Source organism: Pavona decussata, unplaced genomic scaffold (genome assembly GCF_977016875.1).
Source record: "Pavona decussata unplaced genomic scaffold, jaPavDecu1.1 SCAFFOLD_166, whole genome shotgun sequence".
Classification (NCBI taxonomy): domain Eukaryota; kingdom Metazoa; phylum Cnidaria; class Anthozoa; order Scleractinia; family Agariciidae; genus Pavona; species Pavona decussata.
This window is the reverse complement of record NW_028145577.1, coordinates 1,009,381-1,027,097: the sequence shown is the minus strand read 5'-3', so window position 1 is coordinate 1,027,097 and position 17,717 is coordinate 1,009,381. Positions and strand designations below refer to the sequence as shown.

At 40.5% G+C, this 17,717-nt stretch overlaps 1 pseudogene across 1 annotated transcript; it reads left to right on the top strand.

Annotated features, from left to right (window-relative positions):
• The first annotated feature begins 223 nt into the window (after positions 1 to 223).
• Positions 224 to 17,676, top strand: LOC146464305 (uncharacterized; annotated as a pseudogene). Its single transcript, XR_014868536.1, has 5 exons — positions 224 to 456; positions 9,324 to 10,166; positions 10,966 to 15,777; positions 16,935 to 17,051; positions 17,103 to 17,676. The product of XR_014868536.1 is annotated as an uncharacterized LOC146464305 (transcript).
• The last annotated feature ends 41 nt before the right edge of the window (positions 17,677 to 17,717 follow it).

The window sequence follows — 17,717 nt, the reverse complement described above, 5'->3', positions numbered from 1 at the left end:
CACGTGTAAAGCAACCTTAGGGCTGCTAAAATCAGTGAAGATTATAAACCATATTGGATTGAACACATGTACTTTGAAGCCACGTAGCCCGCGTATAAGGGGTTTTTCCAGCGACGTCGGCGTATCGCGAAAATTTGTTTTCATTATTATTTTGTTTATACACACCCTCGCGTCCATCGCAAATGACACTTATAAATTTTCCGATGACATAAATAGTTTGGCATTTTCAGTTTCGATACGCCAGGAAACCGCACTATTGTCAAGGATCTAATTATGACTATTACGCAAATTGCCTGAAGGAGTCACGTTGCATTTCAATTCGCTGCATTATTTGTCGGTAATTTCGGAATGTACTGCTCATAAGAGTTTGCAAGCCATTTGCTTTGAGGTGGAGTGATAAATCGGCGTTCGTAGTGTCCCCCAACATTTTTCTCAAGACTGAAGCCTTTCATTCAGGTATTGTATGTTGTATCTATAGCTTATAGGCTTATGACGTTACAATTTGCCAGTTTTAGTATAGAATTATTTAGAAACACTCCTTGGCGTAGTCCTTGACGAAGGCTAAACTGATCTTTGGTCAGTGCCGCTAGATCCTCGAATGTTTGAAGTTGAATCTTACTCAGTATTTTTGCGACATAAAAAGGGTTCCCAGGGCTGTCACGAAAGGTTTAATTGGAGTTTTGCATCCTCTAATGAGGAAAAGTGGGGCTTCATTGCTCCAAGACAGAACTCAGTGCAGCTTCCGCCCTGTCGTCTTCGAACGAAGGCCTTTCAGGTTCGCGCACAAATTCGCCGGCAAATATTTTACAGTCCTAAGCACCCAATTGTATGAATCCTAAAAGAGTAGGTGTTTCTCTTTACATAATTATTCTGTTGCACAAAATGAAACGGAAGCTCTTGTAAGTAAGTGCTTACACAAGCACATAATTTCGTCTTTATCTTGCAAACTTAGACTGAGAATTGCCCATCCGTCGGGAGCTGTGTTATTACGACAAGTTTTGAAACTGTTTAACCACGGTATGTTACGATTGAAATTAATGCAAAGAACTAAAACACAAGTTCAACTGGAAAGTTGTTTTTCAAGATTACTGAGTTACTTTAAGATGGCCCCGTGTAATCGAGCGATGACTTGATTGTTTGCAGTAAACTGTGAATGACATGGACAAATTCGATTTAAATAATCCGGCTTATTTTACTAGGCGCTCGGTGTGTGTTGTTTCATTAAACGACATTACCGAAAGGTAAGATCTACCCACCCCTCCCTTGTACAACGCGTATAAGCATGTGCACTCCCATCGGACATCTGGGTACCGTTTAAGTGGTTTCACTAGTCTGAAATAACATAAAGATTGAAGCAGGGAATCTCAGTACCTACTCATCTGACATTGTGATGCACTTTTCACTAGTTTTTTGGAAAAAAAAATACATTGTCTGGTGTTGATCTGAGAAACAAAGGGAACTTTCACTCACTGTTAGTTTGATATTGGCTACATTCGGAACTATGAATAATAATTGAAATGTATATGTATTGAGATATGGGCAAGAATCTCTTAACTAAAACCGTCCTGACCACTCCTAACGATAAATAATATCACTAGAGACCAAAATAAGATGAGAAAAAGCTCTTGATAGGACGTATTTGCACGTCCGATAATCTGCATGAAATTCATGGCGCTCAACAAGAGCCACAGAGCTAATTTTAGCTGACCGACTTTCCGCTATTTCGATTTACTTAATGACTGTGTTGTATTCTGAATTGTTTCTGGGCTTTGGATGGTGACTTAATCTGTCGCAAAACAAAACAGTCGAGACTGCAGAGGGAATTTGGAGAAATTTAGTGTATTTTAAAATAGTGGGACAATGATTTAGTCAGCAAATAAAGACAATCAAAATTTTACAGTTTAATTTTAATCTATACTTCGAGTGTCAAGCACAAATTCGGGCGGTTATGCATCACTTCCACTTAAAGAGTTATTATCTCTCAGACATTTGATAGCTTTATGGATTTTTTTTTAAATCGGGTGCCTTTTCACTTAGATCCTTTCTTTGTTTTACGCTCGCCATGGGTGCCACACAGAGCCGACATGCTGTGAGAAATTGCTGATTGGTTTTGTATTGGTCACGTTAATCTTGAATTTGCAAAATGATCTTAGTCTTCACTTTGTTGTGTTAATTGCTTTCACTAACATTTGCTTGAAATATGAAACGTGGACTAAAAGCGAGGAAAGTTGTGATTTGTCAAAATACGCAGTGGACCTTGTCATGGTTTTCAACGGCACCTTCCTAAGGGCGCAAACACGTCTCGGCAACAGAACAGTAGATGAACGGGATTATGGTAACTTGATAGATTGCCATAGCAACAGTATAACCTGTTAAAAACAGGTGGCTAAGAACCCCTCCTTTTACTTTTTTTAAACTTTGAAAAACTTGCAGCTGACCTGACGGTGCCATAAATAAATGGTGGTCACCTAGCTTGTATTTAAAAGGTTTTGTATTTTTAGTCAGGTTATGCTCTTCATGGCGAGCTATTAAGTCCACGAAATGACCATGACTTGTTTCCCAATGATTAGATACGGGTTTAATACCATTATAGGTGTATCAACTTATAAAATGTGGCAGTGTTCATCTCTCAAAATATAAATGTTGGAAACTGCTGTAAGGGTCCTTAAGGTAACAATAATTAAAATCATTCGAAAAGATATCGGAATTCAAACCTAAACTAGACGAATTTTTAATAAACTTGGCTTCAGATATTAAACATTTCTTAGCGACTGACGAGAAGGGTAGAAAGGCCAAACTTTTTTGCAAGGTCAAAGTAATATTTAGGTGAGCATGCTTTCAGTCAATACAGTCAATCAATTTCTTTTATTTATTTATTTTTATTTATTAGCTCTGCCAACAGATAATAGGTTACAATAATGATCAACAACTTACAGAATACAATAAGAACACAATATGGCAGGGAACCCGCAACAGCGCAAGACAATTACTGTGTACCCAGTACATTAGAAAAATTTAAAATAAACAGACAGGCAGGGAAGGGTTAAACTAAAAGCAGACGAGGCAGATTTTCGGAGCCGGTTTACCTTCGGGAAGCAATTAGTGGCAAGTCTGTTTGATTGCCTTTAAAAAAGGTAACCTTCAGTTCCAGTGGACTGCAAAACTGTCGTATATTTTTCATTGGTCTGTCATTTGTATCCGTGCGGTCTTCACACGAAAGGTCTGGAGCGAGTGTTTAAACAGAGAGTGGGACTGGAGAGAGACGCTTAGCGGCTTGCGATCGATTAACGAGAAAAAAATTAATAAAAGAAAAATACGACTGTTTTGTGGTCTACAACTCCCTTGCCAGTGGAGAGTACCCGCACTGTGGTATTAATGCAGCCAAGTGCTCATTGTCTCCAGTGCTCGTCAAACTCTTTCTCTGTTGGGATTTTTATTATTCTTAGCATCCTGACAGTGCCTTCAAATCAATTTTACTTGGATCCGTCGCGTCGAAGCGCTCTAAAATTACTCTCTAATCATTTTTGTTCTTTCTGGTGCTATCGTAGCCCTTATTTTCAGTGTCCGAAAACCGTGAGCTGAATACCGCGATGAGACATTTTTCTTCCTTTATCTAAAATTTGTTGACCGTACTTTACTTCAAACATGTTTAATCACGAAATGCGCGATAACGTATGCACAGCATAAACATGCAATCATGGTAACCAATCTGAATTCAAAACAATAACCGGACACCGACTTGCTAATCCACGGTTAGTTGTGGACTTCATGAGCTGCGGCTACCCCATGTTCTAATAATTCCGTTAAGACCAAGCTTAGCTAAGCTCCGTAGCCATGATTTCTGGAGTCCTCGCTTAAAGCTCGATTCAGTCTTACAACGAGATCTATAAATATAACCGGCCGTAAAGGCTGGTTTCCACGTACGACGCAAGCATAAGCACAAGAAACCAACGTGTAACCGGGCACGACGCAAGCATAAGCGCAAGTATAAACGCAAGCACGAGAAAAGGAAATCTTTCGCTTGTGTTTGCGTCGTCACGTCGCCTGTGTTAATCGGGATAACGCAAGCTTGAGCACAAGAGAAGAACAAGCAACAACATCTCCTTGTCACTGAATACTTCCTCGGCGTCCGCCATCTTGGATTTAACATTTTGGCGCCAAAAGTTTAATTCACTGCGCCTGCGTATGTCACCTCGTGCTTATGCTTATCGCACGTGTAAACCAGCCTTAAGGCTGCTAAAATTAGTGTGAAGATTGTAAACCATATTGGATTGATCACACGTACTTTGAACCCACGTAGCCCGTGTATTGGAGGTTTCTTCCGCGCCGGCGTTTCGCGAAGATTTGCGTTCATTATTATTTTGTTTTTACACATCGTCGCGTACATCACAAACGACACTTATAAATTGTCCGCTGACGTAAATAGTTTGGAATTTTCAGTTTCGATACGCCAGGAAACCCCACTACTGTGAAGGGTCTAATTATTACGCAAATTGCCTAACATGTCCTGAAGGAGTCACGCTGCATTTCGCTGAATTATCTGTCGGTATTTTCTGTGCAAGTCATTTGCTTTGAGGTGGAGTAATAAACCGCCGTTTATGGTGTCCCCCAACAACTTTCTCAAGACTGAAGCCGTTCATTCAGGTAATTCAGCTATTGTATGTTTTATGCATAACTTAAAGGTTTATGACGGTACAACTTGCCAGTTTTAGTACAGAATTATTTAGAAAACACCCTGGCGAAGTCCTTTACGAAGCCGCTAAATTTATCTTTGATCCATGCCGCTAGATACTCGAATGTTTGAAATGGAATCTTACTCAGTATTTTTGCGGCATAAAGAAGGTTCCCAGGGCTGTCACAAAAGGTTTAATTGGAGTTTTGTATCCTTTAATGAGGAAAAGTGGGGCTTCATGGCTCCAAGACAAAACTTGCAGCTTCCGCCCTGTCGTCTTCGAACGTCGCCCGACCTTCGAGGAATTAAAATGCTGTCGAAGCGAAGTTTCAAGGAGAGGAAGGCTTTTGAGCTTTGCGCATGATTCCCCGGCAAATATTTTGCAATCCTAAGCGCCCAGTTGTACCAATCCTGAAAGAGTAGGTGTTTCTTTTTATGTAATTATTCTGTTGCTCAAATAAAACGGAGGTTCTTGTAAATAAGTGCTTACATGCGTACATAATTTCGTCTTTATATTGCAAACTTAGACTGAGAATTGCTCCTCCGTTGGGAGCTTTGTTATTACAACAAGTTTTGAAACTGTTTAACAACGGTACGTTATGATTGAGACTAATGCAAGGGACTGAAAGACAAGTTTAACTGGAAAGTTGTTTTTCAAGATTACTGAGTTAGTTTTAGATTGCCCCGTGTAATCGAACGATGACTTGGATTGTTTGCAGCACACTTTAAATGGCACGGACAAATTTGATTTGAATAATCCGGCTTATTTTACTAGGCTCTCGGTGTCTGTTGTTTCATTATATGGCCTTCCCGAATGGTAAGATCTACCCCCTCCCCAACCCCCCCCCCCCCCTTTCCCCTTTGTACAACATGTATAAGCAAGTACACTCCCATCGGACGTTCGGGTACCGTTTAAGTGGTTTCTCTTGTCTGAAATCACTTAAAGATCGCAGCAGGGTATCTCAGCACTTACTTACCTGACATGGTGATGGACTTTTTACTAATTTTTTGATAAAGGAGAAGACTGTCTGGTGTTGATCTGAAATACAAAGGGAACTTTGACTCATGTTTGTTGGTTTGATATTGGCTACACCTAGGACTATGAATAATTTAAATGTGTATGACTTTGTGTTGAGTTATGGGCAAGAGCCTCTTAACTAAGACCATCTTGATCACTCTTAACGTTACTTTTATCATTAGAGACCAAAATAAGATGAAAAAGTGCTCTTGTAGAACATTTTTCCACGTCCGATACTCTGCATCGATGGCACTAAACAAGGGCCACAGAGCTAATTTTAGCTGACTGGCATGGCTTTCCGCTATTTGTATTTACTTAATGACTGCGTTGTATTCTGAATTGTTTCGGGGCTTTGGGTTGTGACTGTTTATCTGCTCTGACGCAGAACAAAACAGCCGAGACTGTTTTTTTTTTTAGCAAGCAGAGGGAATTTGGAGAAATTTCGTGTTTTTTTAAAATAGTGGGACAATAATTAAGTCAGCAAATGAAGACAATCAAAAGATTATAGTTTTTTTTCAATCTATACTTCGAGTCTTAAGCACAGTTCCCGATGATTATGCATCACTTCCACTTAAAGAGTTATTATCTCTCAGACATTTGACAGCTTTATGGATTTTTTTCAAATCGGTTGCCTTTTCACTTAGACCTCTCTTTGTTTTACGCTAGCTATGCGTGCCTCACAGAGCCGACATGCTGTGAGAAAATGCTGATTGGTTTTGTATTAATCACGTTAGTCTTGAATTCGCAGAAAGATCTTAGTCTTCATTTTGTTATTCAAATTGCTTTCACTAAAATTTGGTTGAAATTTGTAAAAAGGCACCCGATTTGTTACAATACGCAGTGGACCTTTTCATGGTTTCAAACGCCACCTTCGTAACGGCGCAAACACGTCTCGGCAATAGGACAGTAGATGAACCATAGCAACAGTATAACCTGTTAAAAATAGGTGGCTAAGAACCCCTCCATATAATTTTTTTAAACTTTGCAAAACTTGCAGCTGATCACGGTGCCAGAAATAAATGAGGGTCACCTAACTTGTTTTTAAATTGTAACCACTTAAATCTAAAAAAGATATTTTTCTTAATCGGGTTATGCTTTTCATGGTAGGCTCTTAAGTCCAGAAAATAACAGGAGTTGTTTTGCCAATGATCAGGTGTTCGTTTGATACCATTATTGTTGTATCAACTGATTAAAAGTGGTAGTGTTCATCTCTTAAAATAATATATATATTTGGCCACAGGTAACCAAAGCGTGTGTCACAGGTTACCATGCAAGCGTGATTTAAGAGTTATTATGACTTTCAAATTAAATCGAAATTTAGACAACAATATTCCCACAAAGCCCACAAAAGATATAATAAAGTCTGAAAAAGCTTACCCAGTATGTTTTGCTGTGTTTTCAATGCTTCTCAGTGCTTCCAAACGCTGTTTTAAGTGGTTTAACTCTCAGCAGCTGGTCCACGTGCATCACTGTATTATGTTAATGGCAAGGTAGGAAACTACAAGTCGAAGTTGAATAAAATTTGGCCCGTCATTTGAGGAGAGCACTTCGAAAACCTCGCTAAAATTTGCTTGAAACTTAAGCACTCGCTTAATTGTCTCTCCATATGGCAAGAAGGATGATGTGCGGTCCTTCCTGGGTAGATAATTTTCGGCGAAGTTTATTTATTGAGACAAAGGCTTTCGTTGAAAACAAAGTTCATTTCAAATTGGGTGCCATTTTTGCCGCCGACCGAGCCGTGTCCCCTGGAATGTTGGTACAAACTCACTGGTCAAACCTAGGCACGAGTACTAAAATGTGCCCAACTGGGGAAATCCACGGGAAGCCTTTGGCACCCATCAAACGACACACACTCCTTCCCGGCTAAGTGCAGTTCTGTACGTGCTTGGTAACTTGCGTCACATACGCTTTGGTGACCTGTGATTACACAAGTCCAGCACAAAATGTTCAAAACAATTCATAACTCTGTGAATATTTCTCTTACAGAAAAAAATCTAGTCTCTAAGTAAACGTTAACAAAAAGGAGAATACAGGAAAAAATAATGTTTGGTTGTGGCCTGAAGTATTCCAGAGAGCGCTTTAATTTAAAATTGGAGCGTGTTTACAAAACTTACGCGCTGCGAATGGCGAATGAATAAATAGAGAAGCCCAACACAAAATGTTCAAAACAATTCATAACTCTGTGAATATTTCTCTTACAGAAATAATTCTAGTTTCTAAGTAAACGTTAACAAAAGGAGAATAGAGGAAAAATAATGTTTGGTTGTGGCCCGAAATATTTCAGCGAGCGCTTTAATTTAAAATTAAAGCGTGTTTACAAAACTTATGCGCTGCAAAAGGCGAATGAATTAGAGAAGTCCAGGACAAAATGTTTAAAACAATTCATAACTCTGTGAATATTTCTCTTACAGAAATAATTTTAGTCTCTTAGTAAACGTTTGTTTGGTTGTGGTCCGAAATATTTCAATGAGCGCTTAAAATTAGAGCGTGTTTACAAAACGTATGCATGCGCTGCGAATGGCGAATGATTAGAGAAGTCCAACACAAAATGTTCAAAACAACACATAACTCTGTGAATATTTCTCCTAAAGAAATAATTTAAGTCTATAAGTAAACGTTAACAAAAGGAGAATACAGGAAAAATAATGTTTGGTTGTGGTCCGATAATATTTCAACGTTTACTGCATGTTTACAAATGCGCCCTGCGAATGAATTACACAAGTCCAACACAAAACATAACTCTGTGAATAGCTCTGTGAATGTTCAAAATTAATTTATCCACGAATATTTGTCGTATGGCAACGATTTAAGTATTTGTGTATAATTTGAAGTATGTTAAATATGGAAAATTACCGACAGTTGCCTGCAAAAATGCATTTAATTTCGATGCGACTTGCGAGTTGCTCACTCACTCAGCTCACCACATGTTTGTTTTCAACTGACATTTCGCCTGTTTGTTCGTCGCTCTCGGGGTTCAAATTTGCTTATCAGTCGCCTGCTTTCTCGACATATGTAGTTTGACAACATATTCAACGAATTCAAGAAATCATTGTTCTTCAAAATTCTCTTTTGTTTTCTAAAGGAAATAAGTCATCCCACTTCCCGCCGAAGAAACGCGGGTTGCCGCATTTTTTAGAGTGACATTTAATAATGGCTTACATAGAGGGGCAGACGTACGTAAGTACGCCGGACGGACAGTGACGTCATAACCAAAATTTTTCGCATACATGGGTTTACCCAAATTTCTTATCAATGGGGCTCTGCGCGCGCGCCTCCGGCCCACGGAGCTCCGCTATAATTGCTGGAAACTGCTGTGAGAGACCTTAATGTAACAACAATTAATATCAGTCGAAAAGATCTTGGAATTCATACCTCAACTAGATGAATTTTTAATTAACTTGGCAACAGATATGCAACATGTGTTAGCGACTTACGAGAAGGGCAGAAAGGCCAAACTTTTTTGCAAGGTCAAAGTAATATATAGAAATGCATGCTTTCAAACAATCTACGGTGCGCTTGACCAGTGATTTAAAGGTCTGAATCGAGACTTGTGCGTCGGTTTGAATGAATAATTCAAAATGCCAAAAAAGTGGGTATTTGTCACAATTTATTCTCTGGTACCATTGGTTTCAGTTAATTCAAGTCCAGTTGGATTCCTGAGTATCATTTGATACGAGATGGCGTTGCGGCCTTATCGAGACGAACAATTAAATTACTTCAAGTTTTCATCCCTCGTTTTAAATGAATTCCCCAAAGCGTTACGTCATACTTTCAAAACCATGTGGGACAACACCTTTGGACATCGCCCTGGATTCCAGCTCTGGGATGACTCCATTGCGGTGAGAAATCTGTTTGTGTCCACAGAGGGTGGTACAACCAAAGTTCCTACACACCAGTCGTACAATGAATGGGATTGCACCGCCTTATTTCAGGCCACCATGTTTGCTCAGTCCTTCGCCTTACCAGATAGCTCAGGTCGCCGCAGAACACTCAATGATTTGTACGTAAAGCCTCGTGGTGTACTTCATGGAAGTTTTCATGTATCCGTGGTGAGTCCCGTTGGAAACAATGCTGAAACCTTTGCACTTGCGGTTGATCAACTTCGATTGCTAAGAAATGCACTTTGCCATTTGCCAAGCTCAGAGATGAACAAAATAACATTTGATCAATGTGTGCAACGTGCTAAAGATGCGTTCAAATCTCTTGGAGTTACGACGGCTGTGATTGATGCCATTGGAAGTTTGACCGAGTCCGACTTTCCAACAAATGAAGTCCATAAATTGGAACAAGGTATCAGAGAAGACTTTCGAAAGTACAACATGTTTCTCGAGGGTATAACCACTGACATCGACGATTTGAAAGCATTAGCAGCTGACATTAAGCTGAATCAGGAAGGCGACACAGCAATATTGAAACAAAAGATTGACGAGCTAAGATTGGCGCAAGGTGAACGCGTTGCTCAGTTAAAGACTTCAGGTAAGGACCTTCCAGTCTCATAATATAGGCGTCAGAGGTAATAAAAACCTTCAAGGAATATTTTGATGGAAAACTTAACACTAAGTCTAAGCTCGTTCCCAACCTTGTAATTTTTTAGGGAAAAAATCCTAAAAACGAGGCTCAGGGAAACAGGTAAACGTTACCTTGGTTACTTATACCTGTACAGTACGGAAGCCTCCTTATCATGGACAGTGCACTTTCCCCTAGTGACTAAAACGCAAAAAAAAAACTTTCGTCTCGTTCTTTGCCTCTTACAGACGAGAACAACATATACGCCTAAGAGCCTGGGAACTGGTCTGGCCACTCTTACCATTGAAACGGGACATTTTGATTATGACGTCGTTTGACTACAATAATCGAATCTCTCATGAATTTTTCATTCTAATTAGAGATAGTGTTATATCCTCCACATTCTATTTTCCAAGATTTAAGTTGGAAAAGGAAAACTAAATGCCTCCTTGTAGTTGTAGTCAAATGACAGAACCATGAAACTTTTACCCTTTACTGAACCTGACATAACAGGAATGACTTTCAAATCTTTTTCCTATTGCGGATGCTGTTTTTGCTCAGTTTAAGAACAGAATTAACGAAATATCTTTGGTTTGTTTTTTATATTACATGACTAGTGTCAGAAATTAACCCTACTTAGTCAAAAGATCGCGGACCATTAAATGAGTAAATAGAGTGGTGCAAGAAAGCCACAGAGAAAGAGAAAGGGAGAGACTGGGTTTTAAACAAAACTGCCATACAACTGTTTTTTTTTTTTTTGTCTGTAAAGGTGCGAAAGCATCGCTAACAAGATCTTGCCTTCCTCCAATGGTTCCTAATTTCACTGGCCGCCAAAGAGAGTGTCAGGAGATCGTTGGTCACGTTACTTCCGAATCGACCAGAATCGTGTCGGTCTGGGGTTCACCTGGGTTCGGAAAAACGTCGGTTGCAATTAAAGTGGGACATGATCTCAAAGATCAAGGACTGCCCGTCTATTTTCTCTCATTGCGAGGACGTCAGTCAAAAGAAGATATAACATCAAACCTTCTTAGTATTGTTAGGCAATTTGCCACAAATGATCAATCATCGGCTCAGCGTTTATCTCTGGATGACGAGCTTTGCCAACGTGTTGGCGAGATTTTAGATCCCTTTGTAGTTATTCTTGATAACGCTGATGACATATTAGAAAGTGGCTTGCCGAAAGTGAAGGAAGACGTCATTCAATTTCTGGAAGAAATTCTTCGGCGAAATGAAAAGGTGACATTCATTGTAACAACAAGGGAGTCCTTCCAATTTATGAACTTAAATTTTCAAGGCCATGAGTCGGTAAGAATACGACCTTTGAATGAAGCTTCTTCTCAATCCCTAGTTCACGCATTGCTTCCAGCTGTTAACGCCTCCGACTGCAGACGAATTACGCAAATTTGTGGGCATGTACCTTTGGCCATAAGGCTGTTATGTTCCTTGATTTCCGGAGAAAGTGCTCAACCAAGTCAGCTTCTTAACAATTTTATGGAGGCTTCAACAGAAAGCATCTTGGAGATGTTAGACAACCCAGATTACCCGTCTAATCACCGACTGAAATTTCTTTTTGACTCCTCTTTCCAGAGACTCTCCACAAAAGAAAAAGAGGCGCTAGTTTCCTTATGCACTCTTCCTTCAAATTTCACTATCGAGCTCGCTGCAGCTGTTTTAAGAGAAACAAGAATTGTCGATGCCAAAAAGATATTACAAAGCCTCCTGAGGAAATCCCTTCTTGATTCAAGTGCAAACCTCAATGCATTCTCAATGCACAAGCTCATTCAATCGTTTGCAAGAGACAAGGGGGAGCAAGAAATGAAAGAAACGATTCAAAACTCAAAATCCCGCGTCAATGCGTTTTACGTTTCCCTCTTCAAGAAGCTGAACGACAAGTTTCTTACTGGTCACTCCATGGCAGCATTTATAGCATTCTACGAAGATAAACATATTATTCTTACAAGCCTTTTAGAGGGTATTTTGGATCCCAAGACAGCTTCGAGTGTTTTTCAAGTCTTGGTTCACGCGGAGATCTTTTTAGTCTCCTTATTTTGGAGTAGTACTGAGCACAATAACTTCTATGATATTTTCAACAAAGCTTTAAAGGCTGCAGATAACCTTGGCGAACGTGTGTACTACAGGCAATTACTTGTTTCCAGTTGCTTTGTAGATGTAGTGAATGTGAATGCTAGTGGAAATATGCGGCGGCTTTCTATCGCGAAAAACATGCAAATCTCGTGCAGTCCAGTTTTCGCGGAAGAGGGCAAACGTTTGTGCTACTTAGGAATCTGCCAAATTGTTATCGGAAAGTCAAAAGATGGAATTCACTGTTTACGTGAGGCCTTTCGTTTAATGAATGAAACTCCTGAGCATATCATTCTCAGAGCTGTTGTTTTCCAGATCCTTGCTTCTTTCTACAAATTTGAAACGAACGCGTCAAACTCAGCTAGGTTTTTCAGAATGGCACAGAACGAATGCAGAAGGGCTGGAGACACACAGCTGCTTGTCATTCCCCCACTGGAAAAACAAGGAAAAGCAAAGACCGAAAATGAAGCGAACCCTCAAAGCAACACCAGTGTTCCTCTTAATCAGCCACTTCAATTAGAAGTCATCTTTCTTGTCAGCGAAGCAACAAAGAATTTTATTGATACTGATACGAAGACGTATTTAGATAATGCTGTGTTCCAAATACTAAACGAAGTCGAAAAGCAGGAACTAATGTCTCCCGGTCTGTTCAATTTTCATCGCATTGTTACCGAACTCATAGGGCATTGTATCCAAATTGAAGACCCAGAAAAACTGTACAAGGAGAGAATCAGTTTTCATCAAACAGCACTGAAGCAATATGATCTCAGCAAAGAATGTTCGTTCGAACATAAAGAAACCACCGCAAATTCTTATCAAGTACATAGCGAGGCACTCGCTAAGTGTTCTTTGGATCTTGGTGAGTTTCACCACCTCAAAAAAAACTATCTGGAGGCACTAAAGGAAAAGTTAGTCTCGCTAGACATAACACTAGAGCTATTTGGAAAAGAACACGAAAGCACAACAAACAATTACTATTCACTCGGAAACACGCAACTTGAGCTTGGTAACTACACCTCTGCCCTCCAGTCACACCAGCACGCGTTAGATGTTAGAAGAAAACTCTTTGGAGAAGAACATGCTTACACCGCTGATAGTTACCTTTCACTCGGGACCACGCAACATAAGCTTGCTGACTACACTTCTGCTCTCCAGTCAAAGAAGCACGCTTTAGATGTCAGAAGAAACCTGTTTAGAGAAGACCATGCATGGACAGCTGAAAGTTACCTTTCACTCGGGATCACGCAACATGAGCTTGCTGACTACACTTCTGCTCTCCAGTCAAAGCAGCACGCTTTAGATGTCAGAAGAAACCTGTTTGGAGAAGACCATGCATGGACAGCTGAAAGTTACTTTTCACTCGGGATCACGCAACATGAGCTTGGTGACTACACTTCTGCTCTCCAGTCAAAGCAGCACGCATTAGACATTACAAGAAAACTGTTTGGAGAAGAACATGCACACACCGCTGATACTTACCTTTCACTCGGGATCACGCAACATAAGCTTGCTGACTACACTTCTGCTCTCCAGACAAAGCAGCAAGCGTTAGATATTAACGGAAACCTGTTTGGAGAAGAACATGCACAGACTGGTGACAGTTACTATTCACTCGGGATCACGCAAAATAAGCTTGGTGACTACACTTCTGCCCTCCAGTCACACCAGCACGCGTTAGATGTTAGAAGAAACCTGTTTGGAGAGGAACATGCACACACCGCTGATAGTTACCATTCACTCGGGATCACGCAACATAAGCTTGGTGACTACACTTCTGCCCTCCAGTCACACCAGCACGCGTTAGATGTTAGAAGAAAACTGTTTGGAGAAGAACATGCACACACCGCTGATAGTTACCATTCACTCGGGACCACGCAACATAAGCTTGCTGACTACACTTCTGCCCTCCAGTCACACCAGCACGCGTTAGATATTAGAAGAAACCTGTTTGGAGAAGAACATGCACACACCGCTGATAGTTATCATTCACTCGGGATCACGCAAAATGAGCTTGGTGACTACACTTCTGCCCTCCAGTCACACCAGCACGCGTTAGATGTTAGAAGAAAATTGTTTGGAGAAGAACATGCACACACCGCTGATAGTTACCATTCACTCGGGATCACGCAACATGGGCTTGGTGACTACACTTCTGCTCTCCAGTCAAAGCAGACCGCGTTAGATGTTAGAAGAAAACTGTTTGGAGAAGAACATGCAAACACCGCTGACAGTTACCACTCACTCGAGATCACGCAACATGGGCTTGGTGATTACACTTCTGCTCTCAAGTGAAATCAGCACGCGTTACATGTTAGGAGAAATCTGTTTGGAGAAGAACATGCAAGGAGAGGTGTTAGTTACCATTCACTCGGGATCACGCAACATGAGCTTGGTGACTACACCTCTGCTTTCAAGTCACAGCAGCACGCGTTAAATGTTAGAAGAAACCTGTTTGGAGAAGACCATGCAAAGACAGCTGATAGTTACCATTTACTCGGGATCACGCAACATGAGCTTGGTGACTACGCTTCTGCTCTCCAGTCAAAGCAGCACGCATTAGACATTACAAGAAAACTGTTTGGAAAAGAACATGCACACACCGCTGATAGTTACCATTCACTCGAGATCACGCAACATAAGCTTGCTGACTACACCTCTGCTCTCCAGTCACACCAGCACGCGTTAGATGTTAGAAGAAAACTGTTTGGAGAAGAACATGCACACACCGCTGATAGTTACCATTCACTCGAGATCACGCAACATGGGCTTAGTGATTACACTTCTGCTCTCAAGTGAAATCAGCACGCGTTAGATGTTAGAAGAAATCTGTTTGGAGATGAACATGCAAGGACAGGTGATGGTTACCATTCACTCGGGATCACGCAACATGAGCTTGGTGACTACACTTCTGCTGTCCAGTCACAGCAGTACGGGTTAGATTTTATAAGAAACCTGTTTGGAGAAGAACATGCAAGGACAGCTGATAGTTATCATTCACTCGGGATCACGCCAAATTAGGTTTGGTGACTACACTTTCGCTCTCCAGTCACAGCTTCACGTGTTAGATATTACAAGAAGAATATGCAAAGACAGCTAACAGTTACCATTCACTCGGGAACACACAGCATGAGCCTGGTGAGTAGTCTACACGTCTTCTCTCCTGTCAGACCAGCACGCGTTAGATGTTAGAAGAAAACTGTTTGGAGAAGAACACGGAAGGTACAAATGATAGTTACCATTCACTAGGAGTCACACAATTTCAGCTTGGTGACTACACCTTTGCTCTCTAGTCGTCTCAACCCACGTTGGATGTTAGAAGAAAACTGTTTGGAGAAGAACACGGAAGGACAGCTGATAGTTACTATTCACTAGGAATCACACAATATCAGCTAGATGACTACACCTCTGCTCTCCAGTTGTTCCAGCACACGTTAGATGTTAGAAAAAAAGTGTTTGGAGACAATCATGCAAAGACGGCTGAACGTTATCTGGAACTGTGGTTAGTACAACTTTTGTCAGATCTAAATTCGCGAACAGTGAACTATAACTAAGAGATATAACTTTATGTTATGTTTATTTTTTACAAACTTTCTGCCATTCTGATGTAAAAAAGGAAGTCAATTTTGTGTTTCTCACACCCGTTTTCTCGTGCCTAACGCCGCTTACTTGTATTTTCTTTGGATTTGAATGCACCATACCGAAAAAGATGACAACTGGTACATTTATCCATAATTCTTAGCAAAGGAAAAGTCTAAACACGATTAAAACGCAAATAAAAAAGATACTTAAACAGCTACTACAAATCTCAAACGCAGTTTTCACAATTTCAGTTAGTAGAAGGAGGAATGTCCCCCAAAAATGTGGCTTGCTATGTGCATGTTGTTCCCGGCGCGGGAATGGCGCGACGAAGAGTTTTGTCGTGCAATTTCCGGCGCCCTTCGGACTGACTGGCTGCACTAAGCTTGCAAGATATATTGGTTAAAGTGTACATCCGCCATCTTTTTCTGTACGGTGGATTGGTTCCTATTGTTGCTTGCTTGTGCAGTGATTGGAGCAGAGTAACTACTATGGTTTTCTTCTACACTTATTTAAAAACCGTTGTCTGTGAGGCGGAGGCGGCTGTATGCGCAGGTGTTGTGACAGATCCTGTATGGTTCAGCTTTTCGAACACTTTTCGGCCGGTTACATGCGCCGGGCTGGCCCGGTTAGCCTGCTCGACATCTCGGCATGTCTGTTATAATTAATCACAACAAATTATACGAGAATTGAGCGTTCCCCTAAATAATCGGGTTGAGAGTTTTCTATGTAATCGCCTAACGGGCAGCATTTTTTCACCACAAATTTTCGCACTACAACGACATTTTTCATCGAAAATACATATGTTAATTTAAATGTGACAAATGAAGGAACAGCTTTTTGTGTGTGAAAAATAATCAGCCAAAGTGATTAATTAACAAACGTAAAATTAAGAGATGCAATCGCGGCAAACCGAACAAGCCCGGCTCATGTAATCGGCCTCCTAATATACCTTAATTGACAGTGGTTTGTTTTAAATTTTTCAGAGTAGCCGGTAAAGTTTCCTAGAACTTTTCCCTTACGTTTTTCTTATCCTTATTTTAGCCAGCTTTATCACTAAGTTTGTGCTTGTTTTTGCAGAACTTATTGTATAAAGATGTCGACCAAATGGTGTAAAATTCAGGCTGGATATATGAGGTACACATTTAAAAAGCGGTTGGAAGATGTAAAGACAGGGGAGGCCATCGCAGTGAGGGAGGGAACTTGAACAGTTGCAAAAAAAAAACAAACAAACAAACAAAACAAAAAAAAGGAATAAGAAAAGCAAAAAGCACAATTAGGTTTCAACATTACAAGATTCGACTCCTTGAACTACGAGAGAACTGCACCAATAATATCGCACGGATAGCGGGCTGATACCCCGTTCAAATTTCTTTTCAGGCTTCAATTAATATCGCAGCTGTTCAAGTTGTGTACCTACCAACGACTGTGGTCTCTCGTCGAAGGTAATTGGCCATTTCCGAGTTGCTGCAAACCTCATTTTCAAAGCGAGGCTAAGTGCAAAGTTATTCATACGAAAATTAGCTTTGTTTGCATATGAATGAAAACTTTCATTTCATAATAGAAACTTTGCACTAAGCCACGCTTTCAAATGGAGGTCAAAGCAGCTCGGAAATGGCCTTTTGTCTTTACTGGATGGAGTGTACGCACGGGGCTAAATTTTCTTATATTTTCAGTGGATGGTTTTGTCTTTCGTAAGTTTTGTTGTAAAAGTTTTCCTTGTACATAGTCGTGATTAAACTTATATACGCTTATCAAATTTTTACTTGATGTACAAAACTATTAGGATACTTTTTGATACCTCACTGAGACCTGTTCAGTCGAGCCCAGGGACTCGTCAAATTTTCGTATCTGAATCATCCA